The following is a 10,996-nucleotide window of genomic DNA, read 5'->3' on the forward strand; positions in this document are numbered from 1 at the left end:
CACATGTGAGCACACGACAGCTTGAACACGAAACTGGCATTCCTAAAACCAGTGTACGTCGTATTCTTACACGTCACCGGATCCATCCTTGCCATGAACACCTACATCAAGAATTGCGTGGGGATGAAGTCCAGAATCGTGTGCAGTTCTGTCAGTGGGCACAGCAGTAAATCCTCGCTGACCCGAACTCCTTTACCCATGGTCTTTTTACCGATGAATGTTCCTTCTCAAACAAAGGACACGTAAATACAAGAAACATGCATTATTGGTCCAGCGACAACCCACGATGGCATAGACAGGTGGAACATCAGCGTCAATGGAGAGTTAAAGTCTGGTGTTGGATGCTTCGTACTACAATTATTGGCCCTTATTTCATCAATGGTAGTCTAAACGGCACAGCGTATGCCAACTTCCTAAGACGAATTCTTCCTCCTCTTCTGGATGAAGTGCCGCTAAGAACCAGAATGCTTACGTTGTATCAACACGATGGATGTCCAGCACATAATTGCTTGTGTGTACGTCGTGTTCTGAACTGTAGGTATCCTGCCAAATGGATTGGTCGAGGAGGAAAAGTTACTTGGCCTGCTAGATCTCGTGATTTAAATCATCTGGACTTTTTTCTTTGGGCATGCATTACAGACGTTGTCTTTCGCGATATTCCAACAACTCCAGAGGGCATGCAGAAACGTATCATGCTTGTTTGTAATTCTCTTCAGCAGGCAACACTGGAAGCAGTAAATAATTCTTCCATTCAAAGTGTGCATCATGTATCGGTGTCCAGGGTCACCACTTTGAGCATCTTTGAATGTTCTACTCCAGGGCAGTGGTACAGAAGAGTCAAAGTCTATTTTATGTTCTGTTTTTACTTCTTTTCCATTTGTTTTCAGATAACTCCAGCAAGTGGACGAGTTTATGATTCCGGGCTCAAAAGCAGCGTTGTGTATTGTTATTAATAACGTTGTGTTTCAATGAATGACACACTGTGGTACATTTTTGAATAGGTCTTTAGGAGAGGAAATTATTTAGATAATAAAAAAATATGGAGAGCCATGTGAAAAAGTCATATCGTTGTTCATATCTTCGTAGAAAACAAAGCTACAACGAAGGCAATAATGCTGATTGATGTCCCCCTGACGGCTAAAGAACATTTGCTTAAAACATTTTGTAATTTGCATCTGGACAGCTATTTACGGTGGCCAAGATAAATGGGACACCCTGTATAGGGGAGAATGTTGTGCCTAGCCGATACTGCCCTTAGGAGCACATCATGGTTCTTGGTCGGTACTTCAGTCTGATATTAAAATCACGTCAAGGCTTGCGCATTCGACCTTCATAATCACTGTCTGCCATTTAATCGTTGTATAATACGAGAGCGTTGTGACGTCTACACATTTCGTTCCCAACATAGTCACCTTGCGAGGATGACATTTATTCTAATGAGAGACCCGTTTGTTGATATCGTCTTTGTAGAATGTTTGACTTTGCTGACGGGGCCACAAAATCACCTCTGCTTGCTCCACTTCAATACTATCAAAGTGAAGGCCTCGAAGTTTTGGAAGCAGAAGAAAATCGAATGGGACGAGTCGCGATTCCACGGAGATGACTGATGAAGCGAATCCAAGGCGCCGAATTGTTACAGATGTCGCAACGCTCGTGTGTGATTTGCAGTGTCATGCTGAACCAGAGGGTGCTCTATCTGTGGGCGAACCCATCGATTTGGAAACTATATTACAGCACGCTGTTTCTCACCCACCGATATAGTGACATTTCGCACCATCACGTTATGCATTACAATACGGAGCCCTCTAGCGGCAGAGGGCTGCAAGTACGTAGACAGGAAGAATAAACATATAGAATGTTGATAACGTTTGTTTTATTTAGAAAGCCTTAGCAGTTTTTGTTTTGGCGTAACCACATTTGCCGGAACGAAGATGAAGAACGCAAGAGAAGAGAAGGCGGTGAAACGACGTCGGCCAATAGTGCGCTGATTAGGACCGCTTCACGACAGGAGCGGCATCTAGTCGAAGTGAACATAAGCGCCCCTCCTATCAGCCTCGGCCAGACATAAGTTGACAGTATTCGCAGAGCTTTAGCACGCCTATCAGAGAGTACTACGAGAACAGTTTTTAGTTCTCGATATCCATTGCTTGTTTGGACATTGTCTATAACGAAGAATATTACGGATTGCATGTCGCCCATCGCTTGCGACACCGTTGTAAGCTACAAGTTAAGTATTGTCAATCTTTATTGAAATGAAACTATTAATGTTATTTGCTTGAATTGTTGTATAGCATTCCGAGAAAGCAGTATCCCTTAGGCATCCAGGACGAGACAAGTGGGTAGGACCCCGCCGTTTTTGTATAAAAACCAGGAAACATTACGCTTTAACATGCCCTCGTACATAAAAGTTGTTTAGAAAATGTTGTTAATTCTGTTATTAGAAACTTGTATGGCAAGTAAAATTCGATATATTTTTAAAACTAGATGTATAACTTGTGGGCAATACAGCATACTTCTTTGGTCGTGCGCCATGGTATACCTTTAAACAGAAGAAGATCTAGTACCATGGAAAGTGGTATATTTGCATTTTAACTTGGTTTCTTTAACGTCTCAACAGTTTTACCTGCCTTGAAAACGGAAATTTGTGTTACTTTCGAATAGCTTCAGTTCAAAATATATTTAACTTTTAACTGGTCATTAATGAAACTTCTGCTCAATTAGATGTGATTTATTGATCAAAATAGTCCAAATGGCTCTAAGCGCTATGGGGCTTAACATCAGAGGTCATCAGCCCCCTAGACTTAGAATTACTGAACCTAAGGACATCACACACATCCATGTCCGAGGCAGGATTCGAACCTGCGACAGTAGCAGCAGCACTGAAGCGCCTAGAACCGCTCGGCCACAACGGCCGGCATTTATTGGTGTGTAGTAAAATGCTAACGCACAAATAGACTTACTGATACAGTACTGACACGCTTTTCTCGATTGTAACACTTTTACAGTTCAGTAGAATATTTATTCTTAGTTACGTGTCCATGATGTTCTTAAAACGGGTTTTTACATTTGGAAAAACCTTAATTTTCCTGAATAATTTCTGTATTTGCAGGAAAATACTGCACTACACAAATAGCGTACGACATCATTTAAAAATTGAATAAGAAAGTATATTAAACTTCTGTTACAGAGCTTGCTAAAGACGAAAGTGTCATAAGTGTTCCAAGGAACAACACTCTACCCTAATTTCCACGCTCTCTGTGTGACAAGTGAAATCTTTATGGATTCTTTAAAAATTTCTCAGAAAGAAATTAACGATCTAACGCCATGTCGAAGACAAGGTCATTACAGAAGGAGCGCAGTCTGGGAGTTGGATGAAAACTTAAATGAGTAAGGCTGAGAAAAGGTTAATAAAATGCTCCTCCTGTTTCTTATCAACTGCGCTGCACCAGCAGGTTAAAATAAAGATTCAACTGTTCCTGTCTGGAATTGCGTAAGAGATGCTGAAAGCTGTTTGCTTTTACTATTTCTGCTGTTTGGGAGTGTCAGAAAGAAAACAAACTGCGTTCCTACGTGTGCTCTGTGATGAAGAAACAGGAAACTGGTGCCAATGTGTGGCAGGCGTGTCTACCTCTCGAAAACACAAGACTCATCCGGAAAGCAAAGAATGTATCATCAGGTAAAGATTGACTTCTGGTCATTAAATTAGCATCAACGTGAAGGCAGCATGCAACGACGTATAGTGGTATGATGTGTGCTACACGCTTGGATATACATGAGAGGCTGTCAAATGAAAACGAGACAATGGAAAAAGGTAGGTAAAATGTTCATTAGTTCAAATACATTTACCAGCATGACTTCTACACCAAATATTGTCCATGTTACTATGAATGTAATTGTAACGTAAACTTTTCGGTACATCCCCACGTAATTGGGCTCAAATTTCAGCCAACTCCTACTTTGACATGCAATATACCTTCAGCACCCTGCATAATACAATTATTTACCTTTATTATTTCTGTTTCCTGAAATAATCAGCAACTAGTCAGACAAACAGCTGAATATGCAGGTATCCCATCACGCATACAACGTTCCCTAACGCACTGCAAGTCAAGGTAGACCTTGGGTGAAATTTGAGTCCAATTAGTGCGAAACTTAATCTAAAAGGTTACGGTTTACTAAATAGGATAATTTTTGATATTGAAATCTGTCGATTCGTTCGCACATATTCACAGATTTCTGGTAATCGGGTGGATGGCGGACCCACGTTTACTGGAAACATTTTGCTTCTGTAATGGTGTATTTCCACATGTATCATCTGACGCTTTTTCAAGAATGAGTGCTGTAATTAGCAGTCAAACCCACTTCAATGGAGTGGAAGGCATGAACGTTACCATTCAGATCACAGATGCTTTATTACATATGTAGCATGAGCAAAATGAGCAAGAATCCAAGAAAAGGCATGTAATGTTTCCAGGAGTAGAAGCGCCAAATGACATGTCGCTTGTGTTTGGAAAAATGTTTTCTAATTAGTGCTGTATACACAAAAAGTAGCCTACCGAAAAAAGGACAGCTCATATTCCACGTACTTCATGAACGTTCTGATAGGACTTGGGAACCACCAAGATAATTCCATGTTACCCCTGTTTCGGTACTTGTGCCCGGTATCGTATTCGTGATAACCATATAGCTACATCAGCATTTAAAAGAGTTCGTAGTACGTGAAGCTTTCATCAGAATGATCTCCGTTTCCGGATGAAATCGATCTTGGTTCTGGGTGGTGTTCGACCATATACCATAATTTTCAAGAAGAGTCGTCGAACAGACCAACAGAACTATAGGCCTGTATCTCTGACGTCAGTTTGTTGTAAAATTTTTGAACATCATTTATGCTTGCGTAATATAACCTTCCTGGAGACCGAAAGTCTCCTCCGTATACATAAACCTCGGTTCCGTTCGTATAGGAGAATCAGTAAGCAGTAGATACCATCGTCCAGTATGATACCGTGCTTTTAGGCTTTCGGAAAGCTTTCGGTACAGTTCTGTACTGCTGCCTAATGAAAAAAGTACGAACACACTATAATTCTGGCTGTATGATTGAACAATTTCTAGCACACAGAACGCATCATGTCATTCTCAAGGAAGAGAAACCTTCAGCGGTACAATTAACGTCTGGTGTACCCCCGTGGATTGTTAATGGACCGTTACTTTTCACAATATGTACAACATACCTGAAGGATAACGTCGGAAGTTCCATGAGGTTCTTTGCAGATGATGCTGTTGTGTACAAAGAAGTCATTACATTTGAAAATTGTAACGAAACCCAGGAAGACCTGCAGAGGATCGAGGCTTGGTGCAAGGAGTGGCAACTGGCACTCAACGTAAACAACATAGCGTATTGAGCTTATACAGGCAGGAATAAGCACTACTGTGTGATTACATTTTTGCAGAACAGTCAGTGGAAGCAGGCACATCCATAAAATATTCGTGAGTTTCCGTACGAAGCTCTTCGATGTAGGAGAACCATATAAAACTAATCGTAAGGCAGAATCCACCTGAGGGCCATTGGAAGAATTCTCAGGAGATGCAGTCCATCATCAAAGGAAGTAGGTAACAAAATACTCGTTCGACCAATGCTTGAATACTGCTCATCAGTATGGGACCCGTGTCAGGTAGGACTGACAGAACAAATAGAACGGAAGCACGTTTCGTTGCAGGTCTATTGAGTAATCGTGGAAGTGTGACGGAGATTCTCAACCAACACTAGTGGCGGACGTTGCAGTAGAGGGGTTTTGCATCATTGTGTGGTCTCCTGTTAAAATCGTCTTGCGCAGTTTAGATGTTGTTACAGATGTACGTGGAATTTCACACGTATGTGCCTACATCACGAATAGTCAACTTGTCCTCTTTTACTATTTTACTGTCTGCAATGCGCCTACTAAATATCACAACAGCAGAAAATCACTTGGAAAACTATTAAATTATAGGTGAAGATGTCGGGCACCTAATGTTGAGGAACTGAAAGCGAAACCCTTTGTATCTATATCTATTACGTTGAGGCACAATGCCGCAGCGTTTTTTGTTTTACATGCTGCTGTTCCTTTTGCTAAGGATTTATTTAGCGACTGTCATATGTATTTGTAGTTCACTGTTGTTAATTTGGCATTCGGAGGCAAATACTCGAGCTGCAGACGCTAGAAAATGGATGTGAAGTGGAGAAAACAGAACATTTCCGACATATTCTTGTGGTTTTGTTTAATCGAGAGGTGACAGCAGCGGAGGCAGCCAGAAACATTGGCGCCGTATAAGAGGATAGTTTACTGGATAGAGCTGGGTAAGAAAATGGTTTTAAGGAGGATCGTTTTGAAATTAGTGACGTTCAAGAAGATCTTCGGGGTTTGATGAAGATAATTTGAACGCTTTGATCCACAATGTTCCACGTCAGTGAATCCGAGAATTTGCAAATATTATGAACTGTGATCATTTCACCACCGTGCGACATTTTCATGCACTGGGGAAGGTTCAAAAATCGGCCGTATGCGTCGCGCATTCTAGAAGCCAAAATCGCAAAAATCAATGCATCTCTACTTGCTCGTCGTCAACTGGCTCGTGAACAGCACCGACCATTATTATTCTAAAAAAAATGTTCAAATGTTTGTGAAATCTTATGGGACTTAACTGCTAAGGTCATCAGTCCCTAAGCTTACACACTACTTAACCTAAATTATCCTAAGGACAAACACACACACCCATGCCCGAGGGAGGACTCGAACCTCCGCCGGGACCAACCGCTCAGTCCATGACTGCAGCGCCTTAGAACGCTAGGCTAATCCCGTGCGGCATTATTATTCTGTTATTACTGGTGACGAGAAATGGTGTCTTCATGTTAATATAAGGAAAAGAAGGGAATAGCTGAGCCCAAACGAAACAACTACTCCCCGTAGAAAGAGAAGCGCGCATCCACAATAGGTAATGTATTGCATCCGGTGGAACAGCGACGGTGCAAGGTGATACGAATTTCTTCCCCGGTGTATATCCATCACTGCTGAAGTTTACTGTCAGCAACTGAGACGTCTCCCAGACGCAGTCCAACGACCAGGAAGACGACGTGGCGTGATGCACTCCACGATGAGGCCACCCGCATTTTGCTAGACTGACAAAAAGAACTATATAGAGTTAACTTGGGCAGTCATTGTGCACCCACGTTATTCACAACTATCTCTCGAACAGCTTTCAAGGAACCTCTTTTCTAAATGAAAATACGCTCCGGACATGGTTCGATGAAATCGTCCCCTCAAAACCACGTGATTCTGATTTCTACAGTCACGAAATCGGTAAGTTACCCAGGACAGGCACAATGTTGTAAGTAGTGAAGGAGGATACATTACTGATGACTGATGTCCCTGTAGTGTATTTGATATTATTACCTTGCACTGTCATGGTAGGTAGGTCCAATACCAAACGCCTTCCTTTCAAAGAAATCAAGTATCACACACACTGTCTTATCAAAATTATGCGGACACATACTAGTGCACATTAAATGGTGTGTGTGTCTGATAAGATGTGTGTCCATCCTTGCCACCCGCTGTGGCCGAGCGATTCTAGGTGCTTCAGTCCGCGCTGCTGCTACGGTCGCAGGTTCGAATCCTGCCTCGGGCATGGATGTGTATGATGTCCTTAGGTTAGATGGGTTTAAGTAATTGACCTCAGATGTGTCCCATAGTGCTTAGAGCCATTTGAACCATTTTTGTCCATCCTTCGCCGTTACAGCGCTTGAGCACTGCTGCGGACACCTTCTATGAAGCGCCCTGAATGCCTATGACGGAAAGAGCCGAAACCAAAGATGATAGTGGCGTGTGACGTTCGGCTCTGGAGTGAATTCGACTTTAATTTTATTTATTTATTTTTTCATCAGTCTTCTGACTGGTTTGATGCTACCCGCCACGAATTTCTCTCCTGTGCTAACCTCTTCATCACAGAGTAACACTTGCAACCTACGTCCTCAATTATTTGCTGGATGTATTCCAATCTCTGTCTTCCTCTACAGTTTTTGCCCTCTACAGCTCCCTCTAGTACCATGGAAGTCATTCCCTCATGTCTTAGCAGATGTCCTATCGTCCTGTCCCTTCTCCTTATACGTGTTTTCTACATGTTCCTTTCCTCTACCATTCTGCACAGCACCTCCTCGTTCCTTACCTTGTCAGTCCACCTAATTTTCAACATTCGTCTGTAGCACCACATCTCAAATGCTTCGATTCTCTTCTATTCCGGTTTTCCCACAGTCCATGTTTTACTACCGCACAATGCTGTACTCCAGACGTCCGTTCTCAGAAATTTCTTCCTCAAATTAAGGCCGATATTTGATATTTGTAGACTTCTCTTGGCCAGAAATGCCCTTTTTGCCATTGATAGTCTACTTTTGATGTCCTCCTTGCTCCTTCCGTCATTGGTTATTTTACTGCCTAAATAGCAGAATTTCTTAACCCATCTACTTCGTGACCATCAATCCTGATGTTAAGTTTCTCGCTGTTCTCATTTCTGCTACTTCTAATTACCTTCGGCTTTCATCTATTTATTCTCAATCGATACTCTGTACTCTTTAGACTGTTCATTCCATTCAGCAGATCATGTAATTCTTCTTCACTTTCAGTCAAGATAGCAATGTCATCAGCGAATCGTATCATTGATATCCTTTCACCTTGAATTCTAATTCCATACCTGAACCTTTCTTTTATTTCCATCATTGTTTCCTCGATGTACAGATTTAACAGTAGGGGCGAAAGGCTACATCCTTCTCTTACACCCTTTTTAATACGAGCAATTCGTTCTTGGTCGTCAACTCTTATTATTCCCTCTGGGCTGATGTCCATATTGTATACGATCCGTCTCTCCCTATACTTACCCCTAATTTTCTCAGAATTTCGGACATCTTTCACCATTTTAGATTCTCGAACGCTTTTTCCAGATCGACAAATCCTATGAACGTGTCTTGATTTTTCTTTAGTCTTGCTTCCATTATTAACAGCAACGTCAGAATTGCCTCTCTCGTGACTTTACCTTTCCTAAAGCCAAACTGATCGGCATCTAGCGCATCCTCAATTTCCTTTTCCATTCTTCTGTATATTATTCATGTAATTTGGATGCATGAGCTGTTAAGCAGTTTGTGCGGTAGTTCTCGTACTTGTCAGCTCTTTCAGTCTTCGGAACTGTGTGGATGATGCTTTTCCGAAAATCAGATGGTATGTCGCCAGACTCATACACTCTACACACCAACGTGAATAGTCGTTTCGTTGCCACTTGCGCAGTGATTTTAGAAATTCTGATGTAATGTTATCCGTCCCTTCTGCCTCATCTGATCTTAAGTCTTTCAAAGCTCTTTTCGATTCTGATTCTAATACTGGATGCCCTATATGTTCTAAACTGACTCCTGTTTGTTCTTCTATCACATCAGACAAATCTCCCCCCTCATAGAGGCTTTCAACGTATTCTTTCCACCTGTCCGCTCTCTCCTCTGCATTTAACCGTGGAATTCTCGTTGCACTCTTAATGTTACCACCCTTGCTTTTAGTGTCACCGAATTTTGTTTTCACTTTCCCGTATGCTGAGTCTGTCTTTCCGACAATCATTACTCTTTCGATGTCTTCACATTTTTCCTGTAGCTATTACGTTCAAATGGCTCTGAGCACTATGCGACTTAACTTCTGAGGTCATTAGTCGCCTAGAACTTAGAACTGCGACCATAGCGGTCGCTCGGCTCCAGACTGTAGCGCCTAGAACCGCACGGCCAGCTATTTCGTCTTAGCATCCCTGCACTTCCATTTCATTCCTCAGCGACTTCTTGAGTTTCCCGGAACATTTTTGTACTTCCTCCTTTCTTCGATCAACTGAGGTATTTCTTCTGTCACCCATGCTTTCTTCGCAGTTACCTTCTTTGTACCTGCGTTTCTCTTCCCAATATGTTTGATGGCCCTTTTTAGAGATGTCCATTCCTTTTCAACAGTACTGCCTACTGAGCTATTCCTTATTGCTGTATCTATTGCTTTAGAGAACTTCAACCGTATCTCGTCACTCCTTAGTACTTCAGTGTCCCACTTCTTTGCGTATTGATTCTTCCTGACTAATGTCTTAAACTTCAGCCTACTCTTCATCAATACTATATTTTCACCTGAGTCTATGTCTACTCATGGATACGCCTTACAATCCAGTACCTCTGTCTGACTATGATGTAATCTAACAGAAATCTTCCCGTATCATCAGGCCTTTAGCAAGTATACCCCTTCCTCTTGTGATACCTACACAGATTATTCGCAATTACTCGCTGAAAGTCGTTACATATCTCAATTAGTCATTCTCAGATCTCATTGCTTGTTCCAAGCCCATATTCTCTTGTGACCTTTTCTTCTACCCCTTCCCCTACAACTGCAATCCAGTCTCGCTTGATTGATTTTCATATCCCTATGCGTACTGCATTACCCTTTCAATATCCTCATACACTTTCTCTATCTCTTTATCTCCAGCTTGCGACGTCGCCGTGTATACCTGAACTATCGTTGTCGGTGTTGGTTTGCTTTCGATTATTTTAAGAAGAGCCCTATCACTAAACTGTTCACAGTAACGCAGCCTCTGCCTTACCTTCCTATTCATAATGCATCCAACTCCCGTTATATCATTTTCTACTGCTGTTGATATTACCCTATACTCATCTGACCAGAAATCCTTTCCGTCTTTTCACTTCATTTCACTGACTCGTACTATATGTAGATTGAGCCTTTGCATTTCCCTTTTCGGATTTTCTAGTTTCCTTACCACAATCAAGTTTCTGACATTCCACGTCCCGATTAGTAGAACGTTACCCTTCCACTTTTTAATCAATCTTGTTCTAATGGTAATCTTCCCCTTGGCATTCCCTTCCCGGAGAATCGAATGGGGTACTATTCCGGAATCTTTTGCCAATGGAGAGATCATCATGACATTTCTTCAATTACAGGCCACATGTCCC

The sequence above is a fragment of the Schistocerca piceifrons genome, chromosome 3, assembly GCF_021461385.2.
Source record: "Schistocerca piceifrons isolate TAMUIC-IGC-003096 chromosome 3, iqSchPice1.1, whole genome shotgun sequence".
NCBI lineage: Eukaryota > Metazoa > Arthropoda > Insecta > Orthoptera > Acrididae > Schistocerca > Schistocerca piceifrons.